Source organism: Schistocerca gregaria, unplaced genomic scaffold (assembly GCF_023897955.1).
Source record: "Schistocerca gregaria isolate iqSchGreg1 unplaced genomic scaffold, iqSchGreg1.2 ptg000445l, whole genome shotgun sequence".
NCBI classification, from domain to species: domain Eukaryota; kingdom Metazoa; phylum Arthropoda; class Insecta; order Orthoptera; family Acrididae; genus Schistocerca; species Schistocerca gregaria.
Window position 1 is genome coordinate 111,871 of NW_026061867.1, and position 21,048 is coordinate 132,918.

The 21,048-nt window shown below is 48.2% G+C and overlaps 21 non-coding genes across 21 annotated transcripts; all 21 read right to left on the reverse strand.

Annotated features, from left to right (window-relative positions):
• Positions 1–37: 37 nt before the first annotated feature.
• On the reverse strand, positions 38–110 carry Trnaf-gaa (transfer RNA phenylalanine (anticodon GAA)). The gene has a single exon. It is a non-coding gene; the product is annotated as a tRNA-Phe (tRNA).
• Positions 111–689: 579 nt separating this feature from the next.
• On the reverse strand, positions 690–771 carry Trnas-uga (transfer RNA serine (anticodon UGA)). The gene has a single exon. It is a non-coding gene; the product is annotated as a tRNA-Ser (tRNA).
• A 927-nt stretch (positions 772–1,698) lies between these two features.
• Trnak-uuu (transfer RNA lysine (anticodon UUU)) lies at positions 1,699–1,771 on the reverse strand. The gene has a single exon. It is a non-coding gene; the product is annotated as a tRNA-Lys (tRNA).
• Positions 1,772–2,308: 537 nt separating this feature from the next.
• Trnaf-gaa (transfer RNA phenylalanine (anticodon GAA)) lies at positions 2,309–2,381 on the reverse strand. Its single transcript has one exon. It is a non-coding gene; the product is annotated as a tRNA-Phe (tRNA).
• A 579-nt stretch (positions 2,382–2,960) lies between these two features.
• On the reverse strand, positions 2,961–3,042 carry Trnas-uga (transfer RNA serine (anticodon UGA)). The gene has a single exon. It is a non-coding gene; the product is annotated as a tRNA-Ser (tRNA).
• Positions 3,043–3,969: 927 nt separating this feature from the next.
• Trnak-uuu (transfer RNA lysine (anticodon UUU)) lies at positions 3,970–4,042 on the reverse strand. The gene has a single exon. It is a non-coding gene; the product is annotated as a tRNA-Lys (tRNA).
• A 537-nt stretch (positions 4,043–4,579) lies between these two features.
• On the reverse strand, positions 4,580–4,652 carry Trnaf-gaa (transfer RNA phenylalanine (anticodon GAA)). Its single transcript has one exon. It is a non-coding gene; the product is annotated as a tRNA-Phe (tRNA).
• Positions 4,653–5,167: 515 nt separating this feature from the next.
• Trnas-uga (transfer RNA serine (anticodon UGA)) lies at positions 5,168–5,249 on the reverse strand. Its single transcript has one exon. It is a non-coding gene; the product is annotated as a tRNA-Ser (tRNA).
• Positions 5,250–6,176: 927 nt separating this feature from the next.
• On the reverse strand, positions 6,177–6,249 carry Trnak-uuu (transfer RNA lysine (anticodon UUU)). The gene has a single exon. It is a non-coding gene; the product is annotated as a tRNA-Lys (tRNA).
• A 537-nt stretch (positions 6,250–6,786) lies between these two features.
• Trnaf-gaa (transfer RNA phenylalanine (anticodon GAA)) lies at positions 6,787–6,859 on the reverse strand. Its single transcript has one exon. It is a non-coding gene; the product is annotated as a tRNA-Phe (tRNA).
• Positions 6,860–7,438: 579 nt separating this feature from the next.
• On the reverse strand, positions 7,439–7,520 carry Trnas-uga (transfer RNA serine (anticodon UGA)). The gene has a single exon. It is a non-coding gene; the product is annotated as a tRNA-Ser (tRNA).
• A 927-nt stretch (positions 7,521–8,447) lies between these two features.
• Positions 8,448–8,520, reverse strand: Trnak-uuu (transfer RNA lysine (anticodon UUU)). The gene has a single exon. It is a non-coding gene; the product is annotated as a tRNA-Lys (tRNA).
• A 537-nt stretch (positions 8,521–9,057) lies between these two features.
• Trnaf-gaa (transfer RNA phenylalanine (anticodon GAA)) lies at positions 9,058–9,130 on the reverse strand. The gene has a single exon. It is a non-coding gene; the product is annotated as a tRNA-Phe (tRNA).
• Positions 9,131–9,709: 579 nt separating this feature from the next.
• Positions 9,710–9,791, reverse strand: Trnas-uga (transfer RNA serine (anticodon UGA)). The gene has a single exon. It is a non-coding gene; the product is annotated as a tRNA-Ser (tRNA).
• Positions 9,792–10,718: 927 nt separating this feature from the next.
• Positions 10,719–10,791, reverse strand: Trnak-uuu (transfer RNA lysine (anticodon UUU)). Its single transcript has one exon. It is a non-coding gene; the product is annotated as a tRNA-Lys (tRNA).
• Positions 10,792–11,328: 537 nt separating this feature from the next.
• On the reverse strand, positions 11,329–11,401 carry Trnaf-gaa (transfer RNA phenylalanine (anticodon GAA)). The gene has a single exon. It is a non-coding gene; the product is annotated as a tRNA-Phe (tRNA).
• Positions 11,402–11,980: 579 nt separating this feature from the next.
• On the reverse strand, positions 11,981–12,062 carry Trnas-uga (transfer RNA serine (anticodon UGA)). Its single transcript has one exon. It is a non-coding gene; the product is annotated as a tRNA-Ser (tRNA).
• A 927-nt stretch (positions 12,063–12,989) lies between these two features.
• Trnak-uuu (transfer RNA lysine (anticodon UUU)) lies at positions 12,990–13,062 on the reverse strand. Its single transcript has one exon. It is a non-coding gene; the product is annotated as a tRNA-Lys (tRNA).
• A 537-nt stretch (positions 13,063–13,599) lies between these two features.
• Positions 13,600–13,672, reverse strand: Trnaf-gaa (transfer RNA phenylalanine (anticodon GAA)). The gene has a single exon. It is a non-coding gene; the product is annotated as a tRNA-Phe (tRNA).
• A 579-nt stretch (positions 13,673–14,251) lies between these two features.
• On the reverse strand, positions 14,252–14,333 carry Trnas-uga (transfer RNA serine (anticodon UGA)). The gene has a single exon. It is a non-coding gene; the product is annotated as a tRNA-Ser (tRNA).
• Positions 14,334–15,260: 927 nt separating this feature from the next.
• Trnak-uuu (transfer RNA lysine (anticodon UUU)) lies at positions 15,261–15,333 on the reverse strand. Its single transcript has one exon. It is a non-coding gene; the product is annotated as a tRNA-Lys (tRNA).
• Positions 15,334–21,048: the final 5,715 nt, after the last annotated feature.

Consider the following 21,048-nt stretch of genomic DNA (forward strand, 5'->3'; position numbering starts at 1 on the left):
GAGCAATTCCATTGGCGTCGGCTTCAAAACGAAGCCGTGCCGAAACCCGGGATCGAACCAGGGACCTTTAGATCTTCAGTCTAACGCTCTCCCAACTGAGCTATTTCGGCTGACGTACAGCGCCCCTCTTTTGCACGTCTGCCCCGTTGCCAATTTCACAGTCATCTTCGTCTGAAAGAACACAGGGACGCCGAAAGGCGAACAGCAGATGCAGTAAAGTACCACACACATTTCTTCTGCTTCCATCGTCGTAACTAGCAAACATGTCGACTCGATTCATGTAATATTGACTTCGCTGACGCTAGAAAAGCTGTGCTATATCGATGCCACGTGCAACTAGTGTGCAGAGAACGAGGCAGAGGAAGGAGTGAGCCTCTCCAACGTGTGTGGGGCAGTATCTAGCAGATACACGCGGTAAAACGTTTGACTTGCGTTTGCTCATTAATTGCTACACGTCATCGTCTGCAAGCTGAAATAATCACATCTGCACTGCCCAGAGAGGCGACACTTGCACTGACACCTGGTGGACGGTTGTGAGACGAGGAGATGAGCTGTGGCTTCTGGGCACGACTGTAGCGCTGCACCCTGGAGCCAAGAACACTGCACCTTGCTGGCGGCCCACGTGTTTAGTAGTGACGCAGCTGCTAGGATGCAGCTGAACGTCCATCTTCTGAGAGCGAGAAAATTTCCGCAGTCGGCAGGACTCGAACCTACGCTCCCAGAGGGAATCTGATTTCAAGTCAGACGCCTTAACCACTCGGCCACGACTGCACGCCTCAGAAGCGTCTCTCGACAACTGAAACTCCCACCTTTGCAAGCAATCTCATGGCAGAAGGCAGCATGGGCTCACTCTTTTCTGTAGTGATTCCACTGCCAGCACATTAGACGTTACGAAAGTGTATTAATTTTCGCCCCGACAGGGACTAGAACCCAGGACCCTTTGGTTGAAAACCTAACGCTCTACCGACTGAGCTATCCGCACCCACGCACGAGCATTGTCATACAGCTGCGTCGTGTGCGAGTGATTCGCATGTCGTAATTGCTGGCTTGTGGCTCCAATGGCGACTTCACCGACTTCCCACTGACGCGCCGCTGACGCTAGTTTCCTGGCGTCTTAAGGGATGGACATACTTGCAAGTAGCTGCGAGATCATTGAAAAGAAACGCGGCGCCATTGCTTTTGCCGCACTCGACTGATTGAATTGCAATTCCTAAAAAGGAATGAACCTTCGCTCTGTCCAACAATTTCAAGCACGTGTGTGTACTCACGAACTCGGCGAAGGCGCGAGAAAATGACGGGGGCGCACTCGTGGGCCTGCGACGGCTTCCTGCAGTCACATCGTCAGTGCGAGGTGGACCGGTAGGCACAGGAAGCAGCGGCCGTCGTGAAACTCAGCATTCTTAAACGGAAATTTTCGTCTTGTTTAGAATGGCGTCATTGGTTTGCACGCTCATTCATGCGTGTGAAAGTATTTGCTGCTCTTTACGCAGAATCGCACGCAGCCGGCGGGATTCGAAACTACTTTCGAGTCAGACGCCTTAACCACTCGGCCACGGCTGCCCCGAACGCAGCGTTCTCCCGACACGTGCAAATTGAACCGTTTAAAGCACTGTGGTGTCAGAAAACGGCGTTGCTGCATTCTTTTCCGTAGTGTTTCCACCACTACCAGAGGAAACGCTACCAAATTATTAAAATTTCCGCCCGAACAGGGACTTGAACCCTGGACCCTTAGGTTAAAAGCCTAATGCTCTACCGACTGAGCTATCCGGGCTCACAACGCCTTATGAAACATCTCACGATGCACAACGACACATTGACTCATGTCCTTTACTGTTGTGCAATCGCTGCATGGAGCTGTTAGTAGTTAAACGTCGCCTGAATGCTGTCTGCAAACTTATCGCGCAAAGCTCGTAACAGACCATCGAACAATGTTGACACACGATGCAAAAACAAACTGCAGCAGTCGTTACGTCTCATACGTTGGAGTAGAGGATTTACGTGTTTTGTCGACACTCATCGGGCAATTGGAAAATTCACAAGCACTTCGAATGCAATGTTTCCCACGTTTTCGCTCATTTCACGGTTCCGCTGGAGACGTTCTTCACCTCCTGGCACAAAACAGGGAACGCAGTCGGTAGGACGTTTTTTTATTTTCTTACTTCTCAGAGAGTTGCCTACTGTGTTCCTCTTATGGCAAGCACTAGACAACCAGAACAGTTACAGAAGAGAGTCATGTCCGTTCTCGGCTCTAGTTACATTATCACAAAGTCAGAGCAATTCCATTGGCGTCGGCTTCAAAACGAAGCCGTGCCGAAACCCGGGATCGAACCAGGGACCTTTAGATCTTCAGTCTAACGCTCTCCCAACTGAGCTATTTCGGCTGACGTACAGCGCCCCTCTTTTGCACGTCTGCCCCGTTGCCAATTTCACAGTCATCTTCGTCTGAAAGAACACAGGGACGCCGAAAGGCGAACAGCAGATGCAGTAAAGTACCACACACATTTCTTCTGCTTCCATCGTCGTAACTAGCAAACATGTCGACTCGATTCATGTAATATTGACTTCGCTGACGCTAGAAAAGCTGTGCTATATCGATGCCACGTGCAACTAGTGTGCAGAGAACGAGGCAGAGGAAGGAGTGAGCCTCTCCAACGTGTGTGGGGCAGTATCTAGCAGATACACGCGGTAAAACGTTTGACTTGCGTTTGCTCATTAATTGCTACACGTCATCGTCTGCAAGCTGAAATAATCACATCTGCACTGCCCAGAGAGGCGACACTTGCACTGACACCTGGTGGACGGTTGTGAGACGAGGAGATGAGCTGTGGCTTCTGGGCACGACTGTAGCGCTGCACCCTGGAGCCAAGAACACTGTACCTTGCTGGCGGCCCACGTGTTTAGTAGTGACGCAGCTGCTAGGATGCAGCTGAACGTCCATCTTCTGAGAGCGAGAAAATTTCCGCAGTCGGCAGGACTCGAACCTACGCTCCCAGAGGGAATCTGATTTCAAGTCAGACGCCTTAACCACTCGGCCACGACTGCACGTCTCAGAAGCGTCTCTCGACAACTGAAACTCCCACCTTTGCAAGCAATCTCATGGCAGAAGGCAGCATGGGCTCACTCTTTTCTGTAGTGATTCCACTGCCAGCACATTAGACGTTACGAAAGTGTATTAATTTTCGCCCCGACAGGGACTAGAACCCAGGACCCTTTGGTTGAAAACCTAACGCTCTACCGACTGAGCTATCCGCACCCACGCACGAGCATTGTCATACAGCTGCGTCGTGTGCGAGTGATTCGCATGTCGTAATTGCTGGCTTGTGGCTCCAATGGCGACTTCACCGACTTCCCACTGACGCGCCGCTGACGCTAGTTTTCTGGCGTCTTAAGGGATGGACATACTTGCAAGTAGCTGCGAGATCATTGAAAAGAAACGCGGCGCCATTGCTTTTGCCGCACTCGACTGATTGAATTGCAATTCCTAAAAAGGAATGAACCTTCGCTCTGTCCAACAATTTCAAGCACGTGTGTGTACTCACGAACTCGGCGAAGGCGCGAGAAAATGACGGGGGCGCACTCGTGGGCCTGCGACGGCTTCCTGCAGTCACATCGTCAGTGCGAGGTGGACCGGTAGGCACAGGAAGCAGCGGCCGTCGTGAAACTCAGCATTCTTAAACGGAAATTTTCGTCTTGTTTAGAATGGCGTCATTGGTTTGCACGCTCATTCATGCGTGTGAAAGTATTTGCTGCTCTTTACGCAGAATCGCACGCAGCCGGCGGGATTCGAAACTACTTTCGAGTCGGACGCCTTAACCACTCGGCCACGGCTGCCCCGAACGCAGCGTTCTCCCGACACGTGCAAATTGAACCGTTTAAAGCACTGTGGTGTCAGAAAACGGCGTTGCTGCATTCTTTTCCGTAGTGTTTCCACCACTACCAGAGGAAACGCTACCAAATTATTAAAATTTCCGCCCGAACAGGGACTTGAACCCTGGACCCTTAGGTTAAAAGCCTAATGCTCTACCGACTGAGCTATCCGGGCTCACAACGCCTTATGAAACATCTCACGATGCACAACGACACATTGACTCATGTCCTTTACTGTTGTGCAATCGCTGCATGGAGCTGTTAGTAGTTAAACGTCGCCTGAATGCTGTCTGCAAACTTATCGCGCAAAGCTCGTAACAGACCATCGAACAATGTTGACACACGATGCAAAAACAAACTGCAGCAGTCGTTACGTCTCATACGTTGGAGTAGAGGATTTACGTGTTTTGTCGACACTCATCGGGCAATTGGAAAATTCACAAGCACTTCGAATGCAATGTTTCCCACGTTTTCGCTCATTTCACGGTTCCGCTGGAGACGTTCTTCACCTCCTGGCACAAAACAGGGAACGCAGTCGGTAGGACGTTTTTTTATTTTCTTACTTCTCAGAGAGTTGCCTACTGTGTTCCTCTTATGGCAAGCACTAGACAACCAGAACAGTTACAGAAGAGAGTCATGTCCGTTCTCGGCTCTAGTTACATTATCACAAAGTCAGAGCAATTCCATTGGCGTCGGCTTCAAAACGAAGCCGTGCCGAAACCCGGGATCGAACCAGGGACCTTTAGATCTTCAGTCTAACGCTCTCCCAACTGAGCTATTTCGGCTGACGTACAGCGCCCCTCTTTTGCACGTCTGCCCCGTTGCCAATTTCACAGTCACATTTCTTCTGCTTCCATCGTCGTAACTAGCAAACATGTCGACTCGATTCATGTAATATTGACTTCGCTGACGCTAGAAAAGCTGTGCTATATCGATGCCACGTGCAACTAGTGTGCAGAGAACGAGGCAGAGGAAGGAGTGAGCCTCTCCAACGTGTGTGGGGCAGTATCTAGCAGATACACGCGGTAAAACGTTTGACTTGCGTTTGCTCATTAATTGCTACACGTCATCGTCTGCAAGCTGAAATAATCACATCTGCACTGCCCAGAGAGGCGACACTTGCACTGACACCTGGTGGACGGTTGTGAGACGAGGAGATGAGCTGTGGCTTCTGGGCACGACTGTAGCGCTGCACCCTGGAGCCAAGAACACTGCACCTTGCTGGCGGCCCACGTGTTTAGTAGTGACGCAACTGCTAGGATGCAGCTGAACGTCCATCTTCTGAGAGCGAGAAAATTTCCGCAGTCGGCAGGACTCGAACCTACGCTCCCAGAGGGAATCTGATTTCAATTGAGACGCCTTAACCACTCGGCCACGACTGCACGTCTCAGAAGCGTCTCTCGACAACTGAAACTCCCACCTTTGCAAGCAATCTCATGGCAGAAGGCAGCATGGGCTCACTCTTTTCTGTAGTGATTCCACTGCCAGCACATTAGACGTTACGAAAGTGTATTAATTTTCGCCCCGACAGGGACTAGAACCCAGGACCCTTTGGTTGAAAACCTAACGCTCTACCGACTGAGCTATCCGCACCCACGCACGAGCATTGTCATACAGCTGCGTCGTGTGCGAGTGATTCGCATGTCGTAATTGCTGGCTTGTGGCTCCAATGGCGACTTCACCGACTTCCCACTGACGCGCCGCTGACGCTAGTTTTCTGGCGTCTTAAGGGATGGACATACTTGCAAGTAGCTGCGAGATCATTGAAAAGAAACGCGGCGCCATTGCTTTTGCCGCACTCGACTGATTGAATTGCAATTCCTAAAAAGGAATGAACCTTCGCTCTGTCCAACAATTTCAAGCACGTGTGTGTACTCACGAACTCGGCGAAGGCGCGAGAAAATGACGGGGGCGCACTCGTGGGCCTGCGACGGCTTCCTGCAGTCACATCGTCAGTGCGAGGTGGACCGGTAGGCACAGGAAGCAGCGGCCGTCGTGAAACTCAGCATTCTTAAACGGAAATTTTCGTCTTGTTTAGAATGGCGTCATTGGTTTGCACGCTCATTCATGCGTGTGAAAGTATTTGCTGCTCTTTACGCAGAATCGCACGCAGCCGGCGGGATTCGAAACTACTTTCGAGTCAGACGCCTTAACCACTCGGCCACGGCTGCCCCGAACGCAGCGTTCTCCCGACACGTGCAAATTGAACCGTTTAAAGCACTGTGGTGTCAGAAAACGGCGTTGCTGCATTCTTTTCCGTAGTGTTTCCACCACTACCAGAGGAAACGCTACCAAATTATTAAAATTTCCGCCCGAACAGGGACTTGAACCCTGGACCCTTAGGTTAAAAGCATAATGCTCTACCGACTGAGCTATCCGGGCTCACAACGCCTTATGAAACATCTCACGATGCACAACGACACATTGACTCATGTCCTTTACTGTTGTGCAATCGCTGCATGGAGCTGTTAGTAGTTAAACGTCGCCTGAATGCTGTCTGCAAACTTATCGCGCAAAGCTCGTAACAGACCATCGAACAATGTTGACACACGATGCAAAAACAAACTGCAGCAGTCGTTACGTCTCATACGTTGGAGTAGAGGATTTACGTGTTTTGTCGACACTCATCGGGCAATTGGAAAATTCACAAGCACTTCGAATGCAATGTTTCCCACGTTTTCGCTCATTTCACGGTTCCGCTGGAGACGTTCTTCACCTCCTGGCACAAAACAGGGAACGCAGTCGGTAGGACGTTTTTTTATTTTCTTACTTCTCAGAGAGTTGCCTACTGTGTTCCTCTTATGGCAAGCACTAGACAACCAGAACAGTTACAGAAGAGAGTCATGTCCGTTCTCGGCTCTAGCTACATTATCACAAAGTCAGAGCAATTCCATTGGCGTCGGCTGCAAAACGAAGCCGTGCCGAAACCCGGGATCGAACCAGGGACCTTTAGATCTTCAGTCTAACGCTCTCCCAACTGAGCTATTTCGGCTGACGTACAGCGCCCCTCTTTTGCACGTCTGCCCCGTTGTCAATTTCACAGTCATCTTCGTCTGAAAGAACACAGGGACGCCGAAAGGCGAACAGCAGATGCAGTAAAGTACCACACACATTTCTTCTGCTTCCATCGTCGTAACTAGCAAACATGTCGACTCGATTCATGTAATATTGACTTCGCTGACGCTAGAAAAGCTGTGCTATATCGATGCCACGTGCAACTAGTGTGCAGAGAACGAGGCAGAGGAAGGAGTGAGCCTCTCCAACGTGTGTGGGGCAGTATCTAGCAGATACACGCGGTAAAACGTTTGACTTGCGTTTGCTCATTAATTGCTACACGTCATCGTCTGCAAGCTGAAATAATCACATCTGCACTGCCCAGAGAGGCGACACTTGCACTGACACCTGGTGGACGGTTGTGAGACGAGGAGATGAGCTGTGGCTTCTGGGTACGACTGTAGCGCTGCACCCTGGAGCCAAGAACACTGCACCTTGCTGGCGGCCCACGTGTTTAGTAGTGACGCAACTGCTAGGATGCAGCTGAACGTCCATCTTCTGAGAGCGAGAAAATTTCCGCAGTCGGCAGGACTCGAACCTACGCTCCCAGAGGGAATCTGATTTCAAGTCAGACGCCTTAACCACTCGGCCACGACTGCACGCCTCAGAAGCGTCTCTCGACAACTGAAACTCCCACCTTTGCAAGCAATCTCATGGCAGAAGGCAGCATGGGCTCACTCTTTTCTGTAGTGATTCCACTGCCAGCACATTAGACGTTACGAAAGTGTATTAATTTTCGCCCCGACAGGGACTAGAACCCAGGACCCTTTGGTTGAAAACCTAACGCTCTACCGACTGAGCTATCCGCACCCACGCACGAGCATTGTCATACAGCTGCGTCGTGTGCGAGTGATTCGCATGTCGTAATTGCTGGCTTGTGGCTCCAATGGCGACTTCACCGACTTCCCACTGACGCGCCGCTGACGCTAGTTTTCTGGCGTCTTAAGGGATGGACATACTTGCAAGTAGCTGCGAGATCATTGAAAAGAAACGCGGCGCCATTGCTTTTGCCGCACTCGACTGATTGAATTGCAATTCCTAAAAAGGAATGAACCTTCGCTCTGTCCAACAATTTCAAGCACGTGTGTGTACTCACGAACTCGGCGAAGGCGCGAGAAAATGACGGGGGCGCACTCGTGGGCCTGCGACGGCTTCCTGCAGTCACATCGTCAGTGCGAGGTGGACCGGTAGGCACAGGAAGCAGCGGCCGTCGTGAAACTCAGCATTCTTAAACGGAAATTTTCGTCTTGTTTAGAATGGCGTCATTGGTTTGCACGCTCATTCATGCGTGTGAAAGTATTTGCTGCTCTTTACGCAGAATCGCACGCAGCCGGCGGGATTCGAAACTACTTTCGAGTCAGACGCCTTAACCACTCGGCCACGGCTGCCCCGAACGCAGCGTTCTCCCGACACGTGCAAATTGAACCGTTTAAAGCACTGTGGTGTCAGAAAACGGCGTTGCTGCATTCTTTTCCGTAGTGTTTCCACCACTACCAGAGGAAACGCTACCAAATTATTAAAATTTCCGCCCGAACAGGGACTTGAACCCTGGACCCTTAGGTTAAAAGCCTAATGCTCTACCGACTGAGCTATCCGGGCTCACAACGCCTTATGAAACATCTCACGATGCACAACGACACATTGACTCATGTCCTTTACTGTTGTGCAATCGCTGCATGGAGCTGTTAGTAGTTAAACGTCGCCTGAATGCTGTCTGCAAACTTATCGCGCAAAGCTCGTAACAGACCATCGAACAATGTTGACACACGATGCAAAAACAAACTGCAGCAGTCGTTACGTCTCATACGTTGGAGTAGAGGATTTACGTGTTTTGTCGACACTCATCGGGCAATTGGAAAATTCACAAGCACTTCGAATGCAATGTTTCCCACGTTTTCGCTCATTTCACGGTTCCGCTGGAGACGTTCTTCACCTCCTGGCACAAAACAGGGAACGCAGTCGGTAGGACGTTTTTTTATTTTCTTACTTCTCAGAGAGTTGCCTACTGTGTTCCTCTTATGGCAAGCACTAGACAACCAGAACAGTTACAGAAGAGAGTCATGTCCGTTCTCGGCTCTAGCTACATTATCACAAAGTCAGAGCAATTCCATTGGCGTCGGCTGCAAAACGAAGCCGTGCCGAAACCCGGGATCGAACCAGGGACCTTTAGATCTTCAGTCTAACGCTCTCCCAACTGAGCTATTTCGGCTGACGTACAGCGCCCCTCTTTTGCACGTCTGCCCCGTTGTCAATTTCACAGTCATCTTCGTCTGAAAGAACACAGGGACGCCGAAAGGCGAACAGCAGATGCAGTAAAGTACCACACACATTTCTTCTGCTTCCATCGTCGTAACTAGCAAACATGTCGACTCGATTCATGTAATATTGACTTCGCTGACGCTAGAAAAGCTGTGCTATATCGATGCCACGTGCAACTAGTGTGCAGAGAACGAGGCAGAGGAAGGAGTGAGCCTCTCCAACGTGTGTGGGGCAGTATCTAGCAGATACACGCGGTAAAACGTTTGACTTGCGTTTGCTCATTAATTGCTACACGTCATCGTCTGCAAGCTGAAATAATCACATCTGCACTGCCCAGAGAGGCGACACTTGCACTGACACCTGGTGGACGGTTGTGAGACGAGGAGATGAGCTGTGGCTTCTGGGTACGACTGTAGCGCTGCACCCTGGAGCCAAGAACACTGCACCTTGCTGGCGGCCCACGTGTTTAGTAGTGACGCAACTGCTAGGATGCAGCTGAACGTCCATCTTCTGAGAGCGAGAAAATTTCCGCAGTCGGCAGGACTCGAACCTACGCTCCCAGAGGGAATCTGATTTCAAGTCAGACGCCTTAACCACTCGGCCACGACTGCACGCCTCAGAAGCGTCTCTCGACAACTGAAACTCCCACCTTTGCAAGCAATCTCATGGCAGAAGGCAGCATGGGCTCACTCTTTTCTGTAGTGATTCCACTGCCAGCACATTAGACGTTACGAAAGTGTATTAATTTTCGCCCCGACAGGGACTAGAACCCAGGACCCTTTGGTTGAAAACCTAACGCTCTACCGACTGAGCTATCCGCACCCACGCACGAGCATTGTCATACAGCTGCGTCGTGTGCGAGTGATTCGCATGTCGTAATTGCTGGCTTGTGGCTCCAATGGCGACTTCACCGACTTCCCACTGACGCGCCGCTGACGCTAGTTTTCTGGCGTCTTAAGGGATGGACATACTTGCAAGTAGCTGCGAGATCATTGAAAAGAAACGCGGCGCCATTGCTTTTGCCGCACTCGACTGATTGAATTGCAATTCCTAAAAAGGAATGAACCTTCGCTCTGTCCAACAATTTCAAGCACGTGTGTGTACTCACGAACTCGGCGAAGGCGCGAGAAAATGACGGGGGCGCACTCGTGGGCCTGCGACGGCTTCCTGCAGTCACATCGTCAGTGCGAGGTGGACCGGTAGGCACAGGAAGCAGCGGCCGTCGTGAAACTCAGCATTCTTAAACGGAAATTTTCGTCTTGTTTAGAATGGCGTCATTGGTTTGCACGCTCATTCATGCGTGTGAAAGTATTTGCTGCTCTTTACGCAGAATCGCACGCAGCCGGCGGGATTCGAAACTACTTTCGAGTCAGACGCCTTAACCACTCGGCCACGGCTGCCCCGAACGCAGCGTTCTCCCGACACGTGCAAATTGAACCGTTTAAAGCACTGTGGTGTCAGAAAACGGCGTTGCTGCATTCTTTTCCGTAGTGTTTCCACCACTACCAGAGGAAACGCTACCAAATTATTAAAATTTCCGCCCGAACAGGGACTTCAACCCTGGACCCTTAGGTTAAAAGCCTAATGCTCTACCGACTGAGCTATCCGGGCTCACAACGCCTTATGAAACATCTCACGATGCACAACGACACATTGACTCATGTCCTTTACTGTTGTGCAATCGCTGCATGGAGCTGTTAGTAGTTAAACGTCGCCTGAATGCTGTCTGCAAACTTATCGCGCAAAGCTCGTAACAGACCATCGAACAATGTTGACACACGATGCAAAAACAAACTGCAGCAGTCGTTACGTCTCATACGTTGGAGTAGAGGATTTACGTGTTTTGTCGACACTCATCGGGCAATTGGAAAATTCACAAGCACTTCGAATGCAATGTTTCCCACGTTTTCGCTCATTTCACGGTTCCGCTGGAGACGTTCTTCACCTCCTGGCACAAAACAGGGAACGCAGTCGGTAGGACGTTTTTTTATTTTCTTACTTCTCAGAGAGTTGCCTACTGTGTTCCTCTTATGGCAAGCACTAGACAACCAGAACAGTTACAGAAGAGAGTCATGTCCGTTCTCGGCTCTAGCTACATTATCACAAAGTCAGAGCAATTCCATTGGCGTCGGCTGCAAAACGAAGCCGTGCCGAAACCCGGGATCGAACCAGGGACCTTTAGATCTTCAGTCTAACGCTCTCCCAACTGAGCTATTTCGGCTGACGTACAGCGCCCCTCTTTTGCACGTCTGCCCCGTTGTCAATTTCACAGTCATCTTCGTCTGAAAGAACACAGGGACGCCGAAAGGCGAACAGCAGATGCAGTAAAGTACCACACACATTTCTTCTGCTTCCATCGTCGTAACTAGCAAACATGTCGACTCGATTCATGTAATATTGACTTCGCTGACGCTAGAAAAGCTGTGCTATATCGATGCCACGTGCAACTAGTGTGCAGAGAACGAGGCAGAGGAAGGAGTGAGCCTCTCCAACGTGTGTGGGGCAGTATCTAGCAGATACACGCGGTAAAACGTTTGACTTGCGTTTGCTCATTAATTGCTACACGTCATCGTCTGCAAGCTGAAATAATCACATCTGCACTGCCCAGAGAGGCGACACTTGCACTGACACCTGGTGGACGGTTGTGAGACGAGGAGATGAGCTGTGGCTTCTGGGTACGACTGTAGCGCTGCACCCTGGAGCCAAGAACACTGCACCTTGCTGGCGGCCCACGTGTTTAGTAGTGACGCAACTGCTAGGATGCAGCTGAACGTCCATCTTCTGAGAGCGAGAAAATTTCCGCAGTCGGCAGGACTCGAACCTACGCTCCCAGAGGGAATCTGATTTCAAGTGAGACGCCTTAACCACTCGGCCACGACTGCACGCCTCAGAAGCGTCTCTCGACAACTGAAACTCCCACCTTTGCAAGCAATCTCATGGCAGAAGGCAGCATGGGCTCACTCTTTTCTGTAGTGATTCCACTGCCAGCACATTAGACGTTACGAAAGTGTATTAATTTTCGCCCCGACAGGGACTAGAACCCAGGACCCTTTGGTTGAAAACCTAACGCTCTACCGACTGAGCTATCCGCACCCACGCACGAGCATTGTCATACAGCTGCGCCGTGTGCGAGTGATTCGCATGTCGTAATTGCTGGCTTGTGGCTCCAATGGCGACTTCACCGACTTCCCACTGACGCGCCGCTGACGCTAGTTTTCTGGCGTCTTAAGGGATGGACATACTTGCAAGTAGCTGCGAGATCATTGAAAAGAAACGCGGCGCCATTGCTTTTGCCGCACTCGACTGATTGAATTGCAATTCCTAAAAAGGAATGAACCTTCGCTCTGTCCAACAATTTCAAGCACGTGTGTGTACTCACGAACTCGGCGAAGGCGCGAGAAAATGACGGGGGCGCACTCGTGGGCCTGCGACGGCTTCCTGCAGTCACATCGTCAGTGCGAGGTGGACCGGTAGGCACAGGAAGCAGCGGCCGTCGTGAAACTCAGCATTCTTAAACGGAAATTTTCGTCTTGTTTAGAATGGCGTCATTGGTTTGCACGCTCATTCATGCGTGTGAAAGTATTTGCTGCTCTTTACGCAGAATCGCACGCAGCCGGCGGGATTCGAAACTACTTTCGAGTCAGACGCCTTAACCACTCGGCCACGGCTGCCCCGAACGCAGCGTTCTCCCGACACGTGCAAATTGAACCGTTTAAAGCACTGTGGTGTCAGAAAACGGCGTTGCTGCATTCTTTTCCGTAGTGTTTCCACCACTACCAGAGGAAACGCTACCAAATTATTAAAATTTCCGCCCGAACAGGGACTTGAACCCTGGACCCTTAGGTTAAAAGCCTAATGCTCTACCGACTGAGCTATCCGGGCTCACAACGCCTTATGAAACATCTCACGATGCACAACGACACATTGACTCATGTCCTTTACTGTTGTGCAATCGCTGCATGGAGCTGTTAGTAGTTAAACGTCGCCTGAATGCTGTCTGCAAACTTATCGCGCAAAGCTCGTAACAGACCATCGAACAATGTTGACACACGATGCAAAAACAAACTGCAGCAGTCGTTACGTCTCATACGTTGGAGTAGAGGATTTACGTGTTTTGTCGACACTCATCGGGCAATTGGAAAATTCACAAGCACTTCGAATGCAATGTTTCCCACGTTTTCGCTCATTTCACGGTTCCGCTGGAGACGTTCTTCACCTCCTGGCACAAAACAGGGAACGCAGTCGGTAGGACGTTTTTTTATTTTCTTACTTCTCAGAGAGTTGCCTACTGTGTTCCTCTTATGGCAAGCACTAGACAACCAGAACAGTTACAGAAGAGAGTCATGTCCGTTCTCGGCTCTAGCTACATTATCACAAAGTCAGAGCAATTCCATTGGCGTCGGCTGCAAAACGAAGCCGTGCCGAAACCCGGGATCGAACCAGGGACCTTTAGATCTTCAGTCTAACGCTCTCCCAACTGAGCTATTTCGGCTGACGTACAGCGCCCCTCTTTTGCACGTCTGCCCCGTTGTCAATTTCACAGTCATCTTCGTCTGAAAGAACACAGGGACGCCGAAAGGCGAACAGCAGATGCAGTAAAGTACCACACACATTTCTTCTGCTTCCATCGTCGTAACTAGCAAACATGTCGACTCGATTCATGTAATATTGACTTCGCTGACGCTAGAAAAGCTGTGCTATATCGATGCCACGTGCAACTAGTGTGCAGAGAACGAGGCAGAGGAAGGAGTGAGCCTCTCCAACGTGTGTGGGGCAGTATCTAGCAGATACACGCGGTAAAACGTTTGACTTGCGTTTGCTCATTAATTGCTACACGTCATCGTCTGCAAGCTGAAATAATCACATCTGCACTGCCCAGAGAGGCGACACTTGCACTGACACCTGGTGGACGGTTGTGAGACGAGGAGATGAGCTGTGGCTTCTGGGTACGACTGTAGCGCTGCACCCTGGAGCCAAGAACACTGCACCTTGCTGGCGGCCCACGTGTTTAGTAGTGACGCAACTGCTAGGATGCAGCTGAACGTCCATCTTCTGAGAGCGAGAAAATTTCCGCAGTCGGCAGGACTCGAACCTACGCTCCCAGAGGGAATCTGATTTCAAGTCAGACGCCTTAACCACTCGGCCACGACTGCACGCCTCAGAAGCGTCTCTCGACAACTGAAACTCCCACCTTTGCAAGCAATCTCATGGCAGAAGGCAGCATGGGCTCACTCTTTTCTGTAGTGATTCCACTGCCAGCACATTAGACGTTACGAAAGTGTATTAATTTTCGCCCCGACAGGGACTAGAACCCAGGACCCTTTGGTTGAAAACCTAACGCTCTACCGACTGAGCTATCCGCACCCACGCACGAGCATTGTCATACAGCTGCGTCGTGTGCGAGTGATTCGCATGTCGTAATTGCTGGCTTGTGGCTCCAATGGCGACTTCACCGACTTCCCACTGACGCGCCGCTGACGCTAGTTTTCTGGCGTCTTAAGGGATGGACATACTTGCAAGTAGCTGCGAGATCATTGAAAAGAAACGCGGCGCCATTGCTTTTGCCGCACTCGACTGATTGAATTGCAATTCCTAAAAAGGAATGAACCTTCGCTCTGTCCAACAATTTCAAGCACGTGTGTGTACTCACGAACTCGGCGAAGGCGCGAGAAAATTACGGGGGCGCACTCGTGGGCCTGCGACGGCTTCCTGCAGTCACATCGTCAGTGCGAGGTGGACCGGTAGGCACAGGAAGCAGCGGCCGTCGTGAAACTCAGCATTCTTAAACGGAAATTTTCGTCTTGTTTAGAATGGCGTCATTGGTTTGCACGCTCATTCATGCGTGTGAAAGTATTTGCTGCTCTTTACGCAGAATCGCACGCAGCCGGCGGGATTCGAAACTACTTTCGAGTCAGACGCCTTAACCACTCGGCCACGGCTGCCCCGAACGCAGCGTTCTCCCGACACGTGCAAATTGAACCGTTTAAAGCACTGTGGTGTCAGAAAACGGCGTTGCTGCATTCTTTTCCGTAGTGTTTCCACCACTACCAGAGGAAACGCTACCAAATTATTAAAATTTCCGCCCGAACAGGGACTTGAACCCTGGACCCTTAGGTTAAAAGCCTAATGCTCTACCGACTGAGCTATCCGGGCTCACAACGCCTTATGAAACATCTCACGATGCACAACGACACATTGACTCATGTCCTTTACTGTTGTGCAATCGCTGCATGGAGCTGTTAGTAGTTAAACGTCGCCTGAATGCTGTCTGCAAACTTATCGCGCAAAGCTCGTAACAGACCATCGAACAATGTTGACACACGATGCAAAAACAAACTGCAGCAGTCGTTACGTCTCATACGTTGGAGTAGAGGATTTACGTGTTTTGTCGACACTCATCGGGCAATTGGAAAATTCACAAGCACTTCGAATGCAATGTTTCCCACGTTTTCGCTCATTTCACGGTTCCGCTGGAGACGTTCTTCACCTCCTGGCACAAAACAGGGAACGCAGTCGGTAGGACGTTTTTTTATTTTCTTACTTCTCAGAGAGTTGCCTACTGTGTTCCTCTTATGGCAAGCACTAGACAACCAGAACAGTTACAGAAGAGAGTCATGTCCGTTCTCGGCTCTAGTTACATTATCACAAAGTCAGAGCAATTCCATTGGCGTCGGCTTCAAAACGAAGCCGTGCCGAAACCCGGGATCGAACCAGGGACCTTTAGATCTTCAGTCTAACGCTCTCCCAACTTTTTTTTTTTTTTTTTTTTTTTTTTAAATTTAGACTAAACGAAGGTTCCACCGAGATTCGAACTCGGATCGCTGGATTCAGAGTCCAGAGTGCTAACCGTTACACCATTTTTTTTTTTTTTTTTTTTTTTTTTTTTATAATTCATTCGAACCTGTAATCTTCAGATCCGAAGTCCGACGCCTTATCCATTTTTTTTTTTTTTTTTTTTTCCGGGCCTCCTGGGTGAAAGCCAGGTATCCTAGCCACTTTTTTTTTTTTTTTTTTTTTTTTTTTTTGTAAGGAACTTGGCAGCATGAGGCAGGCGGAGGCAAAGCGGGCAGGGGTCAAAATCTCGAGGCCTGGCCGCGATGTCTCCACCCAGTCCTGTTGCTGAGGCGTGTCTTTATCATAGTTTTCAATAAGAAATTTTACAACTTGTGTATACGTAGATATATGCTGTTTTGCCTTCGAAATCCTGAACCAAAAGATGCTTCATTTGAAACAAAAAATTTATGTCATGCCGAGGCAATAGAGATTGAAGGTTATAGCTTTAGTGCTTTTTTTTTTTTTTTTTTTTTTTTTTTTTTTTTTTTTTTTTCATCCACTGCTTCTCGGCAACCTAGCATACTTCTTTGTAATATATAATAAAGTTATGGGAAGTAGTGGACCCTGAACCTGTATATTATTTTTTTTAATTTCTGTTTAGTTTTTTTTTATTGTTATTATTATTATTTTTGTTTGTTTGTTATTTTTTTATTGTAAAAGAAAAATCTTCATGGAATGTGAAGAAGGAATTTTATGTTAAGGCACTAATTCCATAGCCTCCTTTCCTTCTTGAGATTAATAATAATAATAAAAAAGTATGTTCCCTTCCATGGAAACAAATAAGACTTCCTTCTCAGTCATAAAATGAATGTATAAGAAAACAATTTATCTTTAACCCTGCGATACTGGCTTTCGGCTTCGGCTTCTTCTGTGCAATAAACAAAATAGCCTTCTTTGCCAGCAGAAGATAAGTGATTGTAATATGAAACTGTAAAAGTGTACTTCTCCCCAATTGTTTTTGTTTAAGCGTCGTTTCGCTTAAATAAACGATTTTTGTTTATCTCGTTGGCTTGTCAACCAATGCCCAGTCGCTCGAATACAATTTTAAGCATATTGCCGTAGTTTTTCTTGTGGTCTTTATATTTCAGGGCGTTATAAAAAGCACACTTCAAGTACATGTAAAAATCAGTGGAATTGTCATTTCCCAGGTGATTAATTACGTAATTCACATAGTGTCCCATTAACCAATGGACCGAGTTGTTTTTTGCTGCTGGAAAATAGCAAGTCTGAGGCCTGAGGAATGTAACAGGGGGAAAATTTTCCACCGAAGATCTCGTAAGAAAAGCCAGTTGTTCCCTAATCCAATTACAGAGTTGTAGATTGCCACCGCACGTGAATCTGTGCACTAACGTGTCGATCAATTTACATTTGAGACATAGGTTCGTGTCGCTAACGCCGATTGCATGTAACCTTTCATTGGTGCTTACGGTCTCATTCACTGTTTTATACCACGCTGACTTGACGTCCGATGGTAGACCACGCATATTAATATTTTTCCATATGGCGTCCCAATCAGTGTGTGGGTATTTACTTTCCAATTTGTTTCTCCCCTCCATTTTCTTTCGATGGGACAGAATATCGCGGGCCGTAATCCGTCGTGAGTTGATGATGACACCGCCGAGATAGCTGAATTCCACAAAATATACACGAACGTACTGGAGCCGGTTATTTATTTTTTGCACATTCACCGGCGCCTGTAAACTGGCAGGCCTGACAACTTCAAATAATTTAGTTGTAATGCTATCAGCGTGGTCGCTAAGGATAGTGGCGGTCCTTTTTATAAAAAGCGCAGACGCCTTATTTCTGATGTCAACTAACCCCAAACCTCCATTCCTGGGATCTAAGGTCGCAGTTTTTGCGTCGACTCTGAATATTTCCCCTCTCCAAAGATAGCTGGCAATGGTAGACATTATCTTTTTTCCAATCATTTTCGGTAGTGGGAAGATCTGTGCTATAAAGTAACTCCTGGAGAGAATGCAGTGGTTAATGAAAATCACCCTCTGAACTTGGTTCAAGTTACGGTGGAGGTTTTCTCTTGTTGTTCCAAGAAGTTGTCCCGACGTATTTCTCCAATTGATAGCTGCCATTTTTAACGGACAAGGTGTCAGTGTTATTCCTAGTGCTTTGCATTGGGTGACCATTGTGGCCCAGGCTAAGGTGGTATGTTGAAAACCCCGCAGGTTTAGGAGTTTGCTTTTGTTTGCGTTGACACCTGCTCCGGAGACTCTACAGTACTTTTTAATTAGCGTTTCCAATTTCAAAATGTCGTCGGGATTTCGCAGGACGACTCCGACATCATCGGCATAGGCGTTTATGACTGTTCGGTGACCAGATAATGTGATGCCAGTTAGAGTGGCATGAACACTGCGGAGGAAAGGTTCTAATGAAAGCCACGAATAGGAACATGGAGAGGGGGCTTCCTTGAGGAACGCCGCGCCTGATCTGAATCTGCTTTGTCCTCTGGCAGTTAACTGATATACAAGCGCTGATGCCTGTTGCAACATTGCTGATCACTCTTGCAACTCGCTCATTAAAACCTATTTTGTTCAGTGTGGCACTAAGGAATCTATGATCCACACGATCAAATGCTTTCTGGAAGTCAATAAACATGATAGCACATTTTATGGTGGTCACAGCAGTGATGGCAATTATATCTCTATATTCAGCTATGCTTTTGAAAATGCTCTTGGTAGGCACACAGGACTGGTATGGACTTACTATCTTTTTGGCCAACTGAGAGAGTCTGTTGTTTAAAATTCTGCCGATGATTTTATAATCAGAGTTTAACAGGGAAATAGGACGAAAGTTGTTGAGGTTTCTTTTTGCAGCATTTTTTGGGATTAGTACTATTGTGCTCTCTTTAAAAACAGCAGGTAAATGCTTTCCCTGAAGCACCTCGTTCGTCATTCGGGTAAATATGTCACCAATCAGTGGCCAGTATCGTTTATAAAATTCAACAGGCAAACCATCCGGTCCCGGCGATTTCCTCAGAGGAGATTTGCAGATGATTCTGTGGATATCTTCGTTAGTACACTCAACGAGAAGGTCTTCGTTTTCCTCGTCCGAGACCTGTGGAGCTATGTAACTAAGGAACTCATCGAAGGACTCTTCACATACCGGGTTGGCAGTGTATAGGTCTTCGTAATATTTGTGCACTGCATTGACGATGTCTCTCTGAGTCGTGAGTGTCTCGCCAGTTTCAGACTGAAGTCCATCAATGAAGGTGCGTCTCCTGTTTCTTTCGTGCTTCAGTAGATGGTACAAGGAAGCATGTTCATCCTCCACGACTGTCTTAGCCTTGGATTTTAATTTCAGACCCTCCATCTGCTGTCTTTTAAGACTGAGCAATTTGGCCTTAGTTTGCTTGATATCTGCCAGACGGACGTTGGAAGTGTTTGCCTGCTCATATAAATTTCGCAGCATGGTATAATAAAATTCGATGGAATTTTTCAAGTCTTTCGATCGTTGTACACTATACTGGATGAGAACTTTTCTCAGTTTAGGCTTTGCCCTGTTGCACCACCAGTCTAGTACTGAGACGTGTCTATCTGCAGAGCGGAGGCACAATGCCCACGCTTCTGTCAAACTTTCTTCTAATCCGTCGTCCTGCATCAGTGACGTATTAAGGTGCCATGAACTTCTAAAACGGCGAGTGGGTTGCGCAGTAAGGTTGATGGAAGCTAGCACGGAGCTATGATCAGAAAAGTAAACTGGAATCGTCTCTGCTTTAATGAAGGAGCTAACTAGACTTTGCGATATGTAGAGTCTGTCGATCCTGCTACGTGAGTGAGGACCTAGGAATGTAAATGCCACAAAAGTGGGATACATTATTTCCCAAGCATCTTTAAGCTGTAAAACAGTGACGAAACGCTTCAGTTCACTGCAGTTATTAAAATTCGGAACCTGGTCTTTCTTATTTATCACACAATTAAAATCACCGCCTATTATAAGATCTTTTGGGTTTTTCCGTAATAAATAAATGATTTCTTCTTTATAGAACTGTGCTCTTTCGATTCTATTGGATGTGCCAGAAGGGGCATACAGATTGATAAGGGTAGAACCAAAGACTTTTATACCTATCGCTCTGCCGGAGTCCAACCTCTCGATATCCGAGACAGGAATCCCCTCCCTGACTAAAATTGCTGTACCGACGTTGGTGTCAAGTGAGACATTTAAAATCGCCAAATATCCAGGCACTGTAAGATTAGTCAGCACTACTTCCTGTAGGAAAGCAATGTCCGTCCCTGACTCATATAAATAATCCTTGAGCGCTGTAACTTTAGTCACGGATGTAATCCTGTTAATATTGATAGTCGTAATTGTATATGCCTGGGACATTTAGTTTGCATAAAAAGTAAATAAGTGATTAAAAAGATAACAAAATATTAATAAAAAAAAAAGAAAAGAGATGTGCAGCTTCTAGAAGAGAGAAACGACTCCGCTTAAACAAACATCTAAAAGAATAGTCAGTATTTGAAGCTCGGTAAACACTTCATCTGGTTCCTCTGAAATATGACTAAGACAGTAGTACAATTAGAAATGAAACTGGTTCAACAAAATCCCTTTTTTTTTTTTCATCTTACAGCCTCATTTTGGTGCAGGATTCCGAACATCTCGGGTTTTAGTTTTACCGAGGGGCTTTGCATCACTAATGTCACTTGAAGGTACCTCCTTAGGTCTTTCCGTGATGATTTCATACAAGACGTTCTTGGCCGTCGCTTCCTCTTGTGCTGGTTGTTGTTTGCTTTGGTTACGGGAAGCTTTGAGAGTAGGTAGCGGTTTGAGTCGGCGTCTTCGGACATCTTGGTTCAACGCGCCGTCATTCGGATTGTCTATCTTTACCACCGTTGTGACCGAAGCTGCCTCAACAGCGTCCTTTTTACGAGTGCCATTTCCTTGTTCTTCCGTCACTAGCTCCAGAGTACTGACTGAGTCGGCGGTTTGTGGGTCTGTAAGTTCTTGAGTTGGGTTCCGCTCCGTCACCTCTTGTGCTTCGGAGTGCGCCTCTTCCGTCTCCGCGACAATCGTTACTGC